This window comes from Sceloporus undulatus, chromosome 1, assembly GCF_019175285.1.
Source record: "Sceloporus undulatus isolate JIND9_A2432 ecotype Alabama chromosome 1, SceUnd_v1.1, whole genome shotgun sequence".
NCBI classification, from domain to species: Eukaryota; Metazoa; Chordata; class Lepidosauria; order Squamata; family Phrynosomatidae; genus Sceloporus; species Sceloporus undulatus.
The window spans coordinates 150,861,584-150,874,548 of NC_056522.1; the positions used below are offsets into that span (position 1 = coordinate 150,861,584).

The 12,965-nt window shown below is 39.2% G+C and overlaps 1 protein-coding gene across 4 annotated transcripts in view; it reads right to left on the minus strand.

Annotated features, from left to right (window-relative positions):
- CYRIA (CYFIP related Rac1 interactor A) overlaps positions 1 to 12,965 on the minus strand; it is a 91,661-nt gene that overhangs the window by 46,380 nt on the left and 32,316 nt on the right. For 3 of the 4 annotated variants that reach the window (XM_042464329.1, XM_042464323.1, XM_042464316.1), the window contains exons 2-3: positions 12,195 to 12,246; positions 7,075 to 7,122 (exon numbers count right to left, since the gene is read on the minus strand). The gene's annotated coding sequence lies outside the window, so the exon portion shown is untranslated. The remainder of the gene's footprint in view (positions 1 to 7,074; positions 7,123 to 12,194; positions 12,247 to 12,965) is intronic. The other variant, XM_042464309.1, reaches the window with a different exon arrangement.

The following is a 12,965-nucleotide window of genomic DNA, read 5'->3' on the forward strand; positions in this document are numbered from 1 at the left end:
TTAAATGCACTTCTAATTATGACAATGGAAAGCTATAGGCAGATCTCCACATTGTCAGGAAATGCATTTTCCAATAATAGATGGGATTTGTTAATCTTTTCTCCATTTACCAATACTTCTCCGCAACTTCTCCACCCAGAGCACATGGATGGGACAGTAAGAAGCGAGGATGTGGAAGAAAATTTGTCAGTATGGAAGAGTTAAGCAAACACATGTGCATGTACAGTGAACACACACACTACCTGCTTCCCCTCTATCTTACAATGGAAACATCCCCACAGTACTATGTGTCTCTGGAACTGAGAATCTCATGTTTGTATCATAAAATTTGGTCTTTCAGTCTTCCCTTTTAGGGACACAGAAATTTAAACTGGCTGAAGTTGGCACATTAAAAAAGACAACATGTTTTTTCAATGCTGCTGCTACTGTTGTGTCCCCCTGCTTCTGCCCATCCTCTTCTCCTACAGAAATACTTTATATATGGGATTAATTTGAATTCTTGTGTGGAAACCAATGAGAATGTTATGTAGCATTACTATGTATAGCAACTATTAGCACTAATTTTCTTTTATATTTTGTTTCCTTCAACATTCTGTTTTTTATGTTAACTGCTAAACAGACTGTTGAGGCATACATGTTTGTCAAAAAGACAGCAAAAAATTATCATTAAAAAACTGCAGATCAAATTCAGATTTATTTTGAGAAACTCAGCAATCAAGCCCAAACTCCTTCTATGAAAAAGCAAACAACAAAACAAAAAAGTGTGTGTGTGTGTGTGTGTGTGTGTATTGAAGAGAATGCAGTTTGAGGAGTCATCCACTAAGTGGCAATATTATCCAGGCAAAATGAAAAACAGCTCCCAAAAATCGCATTGCAGATGCTTGCTTTTGTTTTGTTTTAAAGAAAACTGTAAATTCGTATGTTGGATAATCATTACTTCTTACTATAGATGAAAAGCGATAGTATTGTTTGTACTAGAAAAGGACAAAGCCACATTTATGTATTTCAGAATCAAATAATTAAAAGCAAAGAGGGAGTAACATGCATACTAGATCACCTAACCAAACTGCAGGATCCTTAACTGAAAAGGAACCAAGTAGGTTTATTTTAAGCCTACGCCTTAAAATGCAGTTTGACACTGCTTTAACTGCCATAGCTCAATGCTATGGATTTCTGAGATTTGCAGTTTTGAGATATTTAGCCTTCTCTGTTAGAGTGAGCTGGTACCACAACAAATTAATCCCAGAACTCCACAACATTGAGCCATGGCAGCTAAAGTGGTGTCAAACTGCATTATTTAGATTAGGCCAGATTAGACCTATGACTGAGTACAGGTGAATCCAGTCTGACTGAAAATACTAGAAAGTCTCAGATTTTGATCTTGTTCTTTCCCATCTTGTTTTGGAGATCTGCAGTTTTTGTTTATCCCAGAATATTTTCTGCCAGCTCCAGTTATCACCAGAGATGTTTTATACCAACTCCCTGGGTCAATTTATATTAACCTGGTAAAAAAATTGAAAAAAACCAGCAACAAAATCTGAGTCTTTTTATTCAGTCTGGATGCAGTCAAAAGTGAATTAGCAAACACAAATGCATTCCTCATTCTTATAAAATGTTAATAGTTAAAAAAAAAATCACACAAGACACTGTAGATTAATAATCTGTAGGTGTGACTAAAAGGGCAGAGATATCAAGTCTAGCTCTCCCATTGTTAGACACAGCAGGTGGCGCTCCAACAAATTTAAGGATGCTATCAATTTTCTTTCTCCTGCTGACAATGAAGGTGAGAGACAGCCCTATCTATGCTCTGCAGAACTACATCACTGGACCTATGTCTGTTATCTCTAGGTGACACAACACGAGAATCTGCATATAATAAAAGAGGATGACAAGCAAAAAGGCACAGAAGGTTGCTTTCATCCTTCAGTTCCTCCACACAAGTGACATGCCTTCATCTGTTGTTCTCAAGACACAAATTAAGGCTTTAACAGCCTGCAAGGCATTACAAGTCTTGCTTATTCACTCAATACCGTCCAAGCCGGCTAGAATGATCAATGCTGTCAAGGGAAGTCTCTAGTCTGGCGTCTACTTTTATATAGATGTTTTAGATCTGAAGAGATATTTGGCATCATCTCTCATTAAACGGAATTAAGATCTGAACAATGTGCTTTGTTGCCAACACTTCTCGGCTCATCACAGTCTAATGTCCACTGAGATACTCTTCTCTTCAACATTCGTCTTTTACGCTAAACATATGGTAAATTTGCTTTGGGTGCCATCTTACAGTTCAACAAGGGGACACCTTATGGGACTGTGAGGGAGTGTCAGTGGGAATCTGATGCCTAGTTGTGAGGAATGCTCCCTTCTGGGATTAAACCCTCACTTCTGTTTCTGGCTTTTGGTCAGGGGTTTATGGCTCATTGATCAACAAGTGGGCTTGGTCAATGCCCAGATCCTGTCCCATGCATTTGCCAACCCATCTGCAGCTGTGTTCAATAATTAGTTGTGGCCTTTTTAACCAATTTATCTGATGTGCATTATACTTTGCCTGGAGCTGAACTCACCCTTGGACACACAAGAGCAATTCTAGAACCGCCTAATTAAAAGATTGTATGTACAGCGCTGTGTAAATTTACAGCGCTTTATAAATAAAGGTTAATAATAATAACAACAGAATGGGGATAATTTAAAATTCTGTTTTATATTTTCTTAAACACCATTGCTATTTAACCAAACTGCCCTACCATGGTCCAAAATGGAAAGGAGACCCAGAAATATAAATGGAACGCAAAGAACTCTATCAAGTCTGGTTACTGTTATTTGTTCACTGTTATTTGGATATGCATGTTGGATTTATAATATTCAGAGGGAAAGTAATTTATTGCACTAGATGAATGACTGAATGATCTTTTATAGCTGTGGCATGCAAGAGAAGTACACTATGCAGTATTAGAAGTATTTAGCTTATAAAAATAATAATGCCAGAGTGTATATTTTATTGAGTTTTCCACTCCTGGCAGACTGCATCAGGTTTACACTACTTGCAGATGGGATTCCACACACTATGGAACAGCATCCTGTTTTGCAACTTTGCTTGGGTGTGTCTCTGAGTCCACTTCTGGAAACATATCCTAGCATCCAGATTTATTCCTGCCACACAGGAAAAACAGAGTAGCATTTGACTCATCTGCTCCTCTTAACGGCACATAAGCAAAGTTTGTTTTCTAGATTTTCACTACTTTGGTAGCAAAATCCTTCTCCATATACACAGAATCCTTTAGCCAAGGGATATGGATGCCAAGGTGTTTGGTCTATAATATTCATCAGGCTACATGTGTTGAACTAACACTGACATATCAGAATTGAAAAGAATCAAACAATTTGGAGCTATGATGTCTGACATAGAACTGGGTGTCTCTTCTCAGGTAATAATAGCAAACAAGTAATCCTCCCTTCAGGATCGTTCTGCCAAAAGGAAAAAAAAAATCTAATGTAACAGCTACAAATATTAAAACAATGTCAACCTGATCCTCTATAAACTCTAAACTTAGAAAAGTTACTTTTTGGACTACATTTGGAATCTACTACATACCAACTGGCAGATTCTCACAGCAGTACAGTCAGCCCTCCTTATCAAAGGTTTTTATCCATGGATTCAATTATTCACGGCTTGAAAATATTTCAAAAATATATACATTCCAAAAAGCAAACCTTGATTTTGCTATTTAATATAAGAGGCACCATTTCATTATGGTGTTGTAAATAATGGGACTTGAGCATCTAAAGATTATGGTATCTTGGGGTGTCCTGGAACCAAACCCCAGCAGATACCAAGGGCCCACTGTAGTCCCAAAATTAACTCTTTCAAAATCGGCATAAAATGCCATGGTTGAGGCAGGCTTAACACAGAATAAAAGTCTGGAAGTGTCCCTCCTATGGCGCTTCTAGATGAAACTGTATAATCATGGAAGGTTGCTGGATTTCTAGACAACCCCATCTTCATCTTGTAGGTCCCTTCCCATTGTTTTTCCATTCTGCCTTCCATTATTTCTTTTTCTTACCAGAGAAAATCCATTAAGGAAAGAAGACAGAAAAAAGCAGCACAATGTTCTTGCACTGTGAGTGGCAGGGGTCTTCTGCATAGAAGCACCCTTTGTGATGGTGCCTTCTCCCCCTGGCATACTTAGCAGAGCCATTCCAGCTGCCCCCTCACCCTGTATGTCTTCTCTTATCAACTTAGCGGGCTTCTATTTTGGAAAGCATTTGGCTGTTACTGTTCAGCTGCAGGTTGATGTTTTTGCAGTCTTCTGACTGACAGCTGTTACTTTTCATAGTTCCCCTTCCATGCTGTACCTTTTCTTCCTCAAGTGGGCTTCATTTTCCTCATGAAAAGCAACGTATCTCACTTTGACACCAGAACTAGAAAAAGTAACTATTGAATTGTATAAATAGGATACTTCAACCTGAAACCCTAAGCCAAAGCCAGGATTAGCTTTTAAATTGCCTTGAGAGAAATACTGCCCCCCCCCCAATGTTCCAGTAGAGTTAATTACAATAGTCTTTTCAAGGCGATATCCCAAGTGGGTACGAGTGGAGGAAAAAAAACCCTACTGTCTATAGCCCATTCCTCTTATTGAGATTTCTCTTCAGAAGGACATGATGAGGCTTATGTAGATAAACAGAACAGCAGTTTCCTTACACAGCACATACACACAATGCCTCAGACATCTCACATGCAGTATTGGGCAAAGCTCAGATGTTCCAAATCACCAACACAAAATGCTGAAGTTACTAGCTGAGAACAGACAATAATTCTGGCCAGCAGAGAGGTTACAGCAGGAGCAGGAAGGTGTCTTTCCACCTTCTGCACCAGGAACGAGTGTCACACCAACCTCAAAGCATGGGAGTTTATTGCACAGGCCCTAGAATGGGCCTGTAGCGTTCCAAAAGAGAATGGGATGGGAATGGGGCCGATTTTCGGGAACGGTTTGGAAGTGTTCTCAAAAATCAGCCCCTTTAGGATGCATCCGGAACGGGATAGGAACTTGTAGTGGCGGTGGCAGCGGCATTCTCCTGTGCAGTAAGATCCGTTCTATGCCGCCTCCCGTTCCCATCCCGCTCCCTTTTGGAACGCTATAGGCCCGTTCCAGGGCCTGTTCGATAAACTCCATACTTAGGACTGCTGCTTCAAGCAGCACAGTCAACGGTGAAGAAAGATGGGAACTGCAGCCCAACAACACTAAGATGTCCCCATGAGTATCATCCTATTCTACAGCATGAAGATTACACTAGAGATCCTTTGTGTTCATGAAGAAATCCCCAAGGGTTTTCTTTTCGGCAAAAACAAACATGAATGGCTGTAACAGGGGAGAATATAGACTTGTGATAAATTAAGGAGGATAAAATTTTGTCCCTCTTCACCCCATTAGCCATGTATATCTCTACAAGCACAAAGAAAGACTCACTCATTGATCCTGGAAACAGGGAGAGAATAGAAATTTTGTTGGTGTACCGCCTACTCCACTTTTCAACTGTATCTCTTCATGAGCTACCCAGAGTAGTCTCATGGTTGGTGTTGGAGTCTCCACGTCTATTAGTGCTGGGGGACTTCAACATCCAAGGTGAGACTGCCCTTGCAGAAGTGACTCAGAACTTCATGGCCACCATGACAACCATGGGTCTGTCCGAAGTGGTGTCTGGTCCAACTCGTGCTGCTGGACACACTCTCGACCTTGTTTTCTGTGCTGGATTGAGTAATGATGATCTTGGTGTGGAGGAACTCTCCACAGTTCAGTTGCCATAGACAGATCATTATCTGGTCATGTTTAATTGGGACTTGAAACCTCTGCAAGGGTGGGGGACCTATTAGGATGGTCCGCCCCAGGAGGCTGAAGGATCCTGATGGATTCCTGAGGGCTCTTTGGGAGTTTCCTGTCATTTTGGCAGGTGATTTTGTCGAAGCTCTGGCTGACCTCTGAGATGGGGAAATGGCCAGGGCAGTGGACACAATCACTCTTACGAAGTGGAGCCAAGCCAGTCCCCTGGTTCTCCAGGAGTTGATGATGATGAAGTGAGTGAGACTCTGAAGATTTTTACACGACATCGTTATATCATTTCTTTATCGTCCCAAAGTGTAGTGGAATCATCATAACAGATAGGTGATTCCAAAAGATTTTCACATGAGGCTGTTAATGTTCTTAAAACGTTGATATATCAGAATTCAGCAGTTCAACTGTTTTGAAATCATTTTGTAATAATTTATTGCTGAATTCTGATATACGCAATGAGATACAGTGGACCCTTGTTATACGCTGGGGTTTGGTTCAAAGATCCCCCGTGAATAACAAAATCCATGTATGCTCAAGTCCCATTAAATATAATGACACAGCAAAATAGTGTCCCTTATAAAAAATGGAAAATCAAGGTTTGATTTTTGAATATTTTCAAACCGTGGATGCTTGAATCCATGTATAAGAAGGGCCGACTGTATTCAGTAGTTCCTGTACACCATCCAAAAGTGTCTCCTTGGAAGACCTATTCACAGGCAGGGGGAGGAGGGGGCAAATGATGGCTCAAGTGATCAAGAAGCAGCCTGTCTCGTCTATGCTAAAGAGAACAGAAACCAAGTTGCCCTTCAAGATGGGAGAATGATCTCATTTTTCTTCCCCTCTCAGCCTAGATAGAAAGCTTCTTGGTCATCTGAGTTGTATCTTCCCTTCCCTTCAACCAGTTTCATCCAGGATCTTGTGATGCATACTATTAGCACTGATCCAGGCTCTAAATCAGTAGTTCTGATCAGGACCTCAATCACTAGCTTTGTAAAATTAAAGATTTTCCATTTACTTCAAGCTGGAAAAAAGGTTGCACATTCATTCATTAAGGCTACTTAACTATGGAGAAACACCTAACTGGCTAGAGAACCACACATTAACAGAACCCTAGAAAGATATGGATTCAGGGCAAGTATATTTATATTTACAAGAAACAAAAAAGCTAGCTTTATAATATATGACCAACATTTCTTTTTTGGTATGCTGCTTAAGAAAATAGTTGATACACTGAAAAATTTCATACCTGGAAATGTATTCTTCTGAATTAAGTTCAATAATCTGCAACGATAACCTGTAAGAATATAATTGGAAAGTCAGGAACTATCTCACACAAAATACAGGTATAAGTATGCATACAAAGAAATGATTCAAACAACTCTTTCTTTATCCTCAACTGTTGCGTTTCCTCCTCATTCCCTTTGAATTTCTGAAAATCTTTATTACTAGTTGTCCACCTCAACATTCACCATATTTATAGCATTGTAATATATTTGTAAGAAAACTCTATGAAATTCATGGGGTTGCTGGAAGTAGACTGATGACTTGGAGGCACATACATACGCAAAAAGACCACAGAAGGATATCTTCGTATTCATCATCAGGTACAAAAGGTAGATATGATTGCCCGCCTGTGCATTGTTAAAAAGAAATAATATGCCAAGAGCACAAAATTTTGAACCAAGTCTCAGTCACAATATAACTACCTTCCCAGTCTCTGCAACAAGACAAGTGCCACTTTATTTATTTGTATTTATTTATTAGAATATTTATAGCCTACCCTATATCAAGAGATCTCAAGATGGCTTTAAGAGCTGTGTCAGGCAAAAAATTTATCACCCTGTTTTGTCATATCATCACCCTAAGGCATTCACTTAAATTTAATGGGGGCTGCAGACAGCTCTGTTCTCCACTAATAATCCTTCCTTCACTTTCCACTGCTGCTTCTGCCTTTTTCCTTACCACTGAAAATCCATGAAGGCAAAGAAAGCAGAACTGCTGCACTGTACCTTCTAATAGTTAGCATGAGGAGCCTCCATCTGAAACACAGCAAATGCGCCCTTATTTCTTTCTGCACTATTATGTAAATTCCCATGCTATCCCTCTGTGCAAGGTACACGCCTAGAGCCACATGAAGACCCCTGAATCCCCTCTTTATTTCCCCCCTAATTCTCTCTCCCAAAAGCAGGACATTTCCCCATTTTAAAAATGAACTGTTAAATATTTCAAGTTAAAGCCCCCCCAACCCCTGGCACCAAAACATCCCACAGATGTAGACTTCTGGCTACTTCTGGTTTTGTTTGCTTTGAGTCCCTACCGTCTGGCCATTTGGGGAGCATTTTGGCAGTCTGTGAGGCTCCTGCATATCCCAGGGCAGAACATTTGCCCCCAGACCCACTAGAGTTGGCCAGCCCTGTTTAATTGTAATCAAATATACAGCCAACCTTTCAAGATTACCTCCGAAGTAATGTGAACTGCATAAACACAGGAATGCCCCATTTAACAATAAGCTGGAGTACAGTGAAACCTTTTAAGGGACATAGCACATTCACTTCCTTCTCTCAATCATAACCTGCCTATACATAAGTTTTTGCTGGTTTGTTTAAAATGCAAATTGGAAATATTATCCCGAACACTTAATGCTTTGGTGTGTGGAAGTCATTCTGAGCAGCTCACCCAAATTTAGAGAAGAAATTTCATTTTGCCATATATCTTACCTTCTGTTTGAGTGACTAAGGGACATGAAAGTCTGGATGGAAGCAATGGGAGCAAAATTTTCAGGGCCTTCAGTGACTAGGGGGCCCATGCTGCTGGTGATGCTACACATACACACACTTCTGGGGAGGCAGGGGTTGGAGATCTCTCTTTCTCTGCCTCTCCCAATGATTGATAGCATTTACTGTCCATCCCTGGACCCATTTTACATCTGCAGAGCAAGTGAAGAGGCTAGCAGCACGTTGGAACCAGTGTCTGGATTTGCTCAAGCCAGCTGAGACACAAACAAGGTGATGCTTGGATCTGACCTTTCCTTTGGGTCTGAAAGAGGTTGACTTTGGCCCCACAGACAACTGCTCTTGGCTTAACACTCCACAAGGCTTTGAGACATCCAACATGGGAGCTCACACACATCCACAAAGAGGGTAGCTAGATTGTTTTTTTTGGAAATCCTCCAGGGCCCCAAACTCCTTAATCCTGCCTTGGTAGAGAGAGATGTAAAAACATCAGTCACACACATTAACTATGAGTGACCACATGTTTTTGAAAAAAGCCTCTCTGTCGGATATAAGGGGACTTGACAATCATAAGAAGCCGCTCCCAAAACTTTTCCTAAGATTGTGCCAACCAACTCAGGCCCAAGCAATCTAGTATGTGTCATTTTGGTTCACTGTATCACACATTACCCAGCCTTCCCCCGGGATCTTACAAAAAGGCAGAAGGAAACCAGGGTGGAACAACTCATGCTGTAGTGACAGGCACAAGGTGTATGTGTAGTTGTGTACAGCAAGAGAGGGAAGGGATAGTCTATCATTTATTCAATTCATTTCAGAAACTTTCTACTTCAATTTTCAGATGACATATCCCCAAGGATCCTAAAGGCAGTCATGGATGAAAAATATAAAACAATTGTACTGAATAAATATCACTAAATTTGGTGGTACTTATGTTTGAGTAAGACTACACACATCATTAAAAGAACAGAATAAGAGAGAAGAAGGGAATACAATAACTGGATCATTTTCAAAATACATTGCTACAGCAGGAAGTTAAAATGGATTAACGGTACAATCCTGTAATGCGTACTCCTCTGTAATCCCTGGCATGACTGGGTTCAACGAAATTTATTTGCTGGTTAGTGAGAACAGGACTGCAGAATAAAGGCACAGCAAAACATTACTATTCTCCTGAAACCTGAAACCTAAAACAGAAGGGCAAACAGACTTCTTCCAAGAAGCAGTCCAGGAAGCCAGAACTGAAAAAGTGCTCTGACCCTCTTTTCAAGACTTATCCACAGAAGATGTCAAACCAGTTACTCTACACAACGCTCTGGAAAAACCTTTAAACCACAAAGTGGTTCTACAAAGGACTCTAGAACACTTCAATATTTATTATTTATTTGCACTCCTAGTGTCCACAGTCCTTAGACCCCAAACATAACATCAATGTAGAGTTATCGGCCCTAGCCTCAGACTTATTACTGAAGAGATGAGATTCAGACTGATCTTCCTACAAAACATCCAACTACAGGGCTTCCAATTGGGCAGATGGTTAGCTGTTTACATGGTATGTGTTTTAATTATCTCAGGATTCAGTGTCCCTTACATCACTGAGAGTCATCAGCCTTTTCTACAGTGTTTTCCCAAGTGTGTTAAATGAAGCACTTCCCAACCACAGGCTGATGCTGGTTATATACAGGATGACTTCAGTAAAAATCCTTTTCTCTTTCCAAAAACTCACTGTCCTCTTCTCAGAACTTAAGTACTTTCAAAAGAGGAAGGGCACATTATATTACTATATGAGTATTGCCCCAATTTGATTGCAGCTGTCAGCATTTGCTGCAGGGAAAGTGATAGAGGAACCAAAGAAACCAGCTATGAGCAGGACCGAAAAAAATCTAGCACTATCTTAGGCTGCATCAACACTGCATATATATTACAATTTGACATCACTGTAACAGCCACAGCTTAATGCTATGGAATTCTGGTATTTGTAGATTTGTGAGATATTTAGCCTTCTTTGTCAGGAAGCTCTGGTAACACAACAAACTACAAATCCCAGGATTCCAGAGCATTGTGCCATGGCAGTTAAAGTGGGGTCAAACTGGATGATTTCTGCAGTACTGGTGCAGCCTCAATGAGGATGGGTGAGAGGAGGACATCAGATTTTCTAGTCATGGCACAGTTTGAAAACCATGGCTGTATCCTATACGGTGGATATGAATCATTTAAATACAACTGCACAGATTTAAAAAGTTGAAATGAGATTGCACTTTTTTGTTTTTAAAAATGTAAATACAGCACATACATATTCTTAAAGAATTCACTTGATTAGTATTAAATAATCAGAATATGAGCATGTTAGCTTTGGAGTAAAAACTGAATCAATACCTTTTATGCTATGTTAAAGGCATTTATATGTAAACAAAAATTAATAAATTTATATCTCAGAATTGAGTATTTGCATACAGTGGTGGGCAAAGTGTGATGTTATCAACTGAATTTTTGATGTAATTTGAAGATGATATCAATTGAATTTGGGTTCCTTGGTTCTTGCATGCCAAACATGCACTCTACTACTGATTTCTTTACCTCATGTTTCTTGACTGGACGAAGAAAAAAGGATGCAGTGATTCAATTGTGCAGAACAATCCTCAGAGGCCTTCAAAACATTTCTGATTAAGAATTCTCTGTTTTGACTCACTGAGTGCTATTTGTGGTTACCCACGTATTGCTGTACTTACAATGGAATCAGTGCACTGTAACAAAAATAAATCACTCCTTATTGACCTTTCATAAGCAAGGCATTTGAAGAGTGAATTAACTATACATGTGGAAAGAAAAGAGAAATGCAGAAAAGTAACAAATTAAATTCAAGCGCTTGTGATATGATATCCCTTAGATTTTTCCATTCTACCAGTTCCAGCCAATATTATTAATATGGATTTTGTAGTCAATGTGGAGAAAAATTCTAGGTTGGATGGGAAGAGGAATTTTGAAACAGTTGATAACAAAATGTGTTTCTAGGATCCACAGGGACAACTTCTACACCATTCTCTTTAAAGCCCATGGTTATGCCCTAAAACCAATGTTCTAAACAACAAATTAGCTAACAATAAATTAAGCAACAAAACAAATTCAATTATTAGTGCTGATGGTAATGAATTAATTTCACAATTTTTACAATATTTCACATTATCAATTTCCAAACCTAACATCCCAAGCTTTGTGAAGAACTGCTTCTCCAGCCCTAATTTAAATCAATGTTTTTAATCCATTAATTCTGGTTTCCAATATAGCTTTAGGTAAGTGTATGTTGTCCCCATGAATTATGCGAGATAACCCGATGAATTTCATACGGTTTTCTTACCCAAGGAGTACGCAGAAGTGGTTTGGCCAGTTCCTTCCTCTGAAATATTTTATTTATTGGATTTATACCCCACCTTTCTCTCCTACAGCACATGGTCTTAATTGGTGGTCTCCTAACTAGGGCTAAACCTGGTTAGTTTCTGAGATCAGATGGGATCTGGGGCCTTTAGGATATGGTAGTTAGACCTCTACGCCAACAAAAATGGATGGAGGAGGAGAATACAGTAGCTATCTAGGGAGAAAAGTACACAACATAAGAACAGTCTAACGAGTGTGATCTTACCTCTATTAGAGATAATCCAAAGCCTCCAACAGATTTAAGAGAAGATCGAAACCTGCCAAATTTAAATTCAGAACATTAATTTAGCACCATTTATTTAAAGCTTTTCTTTCAAGAATTTGACCATAACTTACATTTATCAATCTGCATAGGCAGAGCAAAACAAAACAAAAACATAATCAGAGTTTCAATTTTTCATCAAATTGGTACTTGGAGATTGGAAGGGTTCTATGCAATTCACACCCTGCCTTTGCACACAAATTATCTCCACGTTTCCTTTGCTAATGTTAGCCAAAATATGCTTTAAGCCTATACCATGACTATAATATGGTGAGCTTTGAAAACAGGGTTAGAAGGTGTTTTGCAAATGATGATTCAAGCAATCTTATATAAATATTTGGAAAGCTACTATGAACATGGAGGAGCCAGTACAGTGTAGCAGTTTGAGCATTGGACTGTAACTCTGGAGGCAAGAGTATGAATTTCTCTTTGGCCATGAAAACTAAAGTATTTGGAACTGTATTTTAATACTGTATTATAATTTTATATTTGATTATATGTACTAGTTGTCTTTACCACTTTGTATTTTAACTGCATAACTTGCTTAATTTTGTATAGTTTATTTTTTATGACTTTTAGATGGCCGGTTATATGCTGTTTTGATGATGCCTGTATAGTGCCATGCAAACTTATTATTATTATTATTATTAAACTTTATTTCTATAGCGCTGTAATTATACACAGCGCTGTACAAAGTTGGTAAAATTAGGAGTA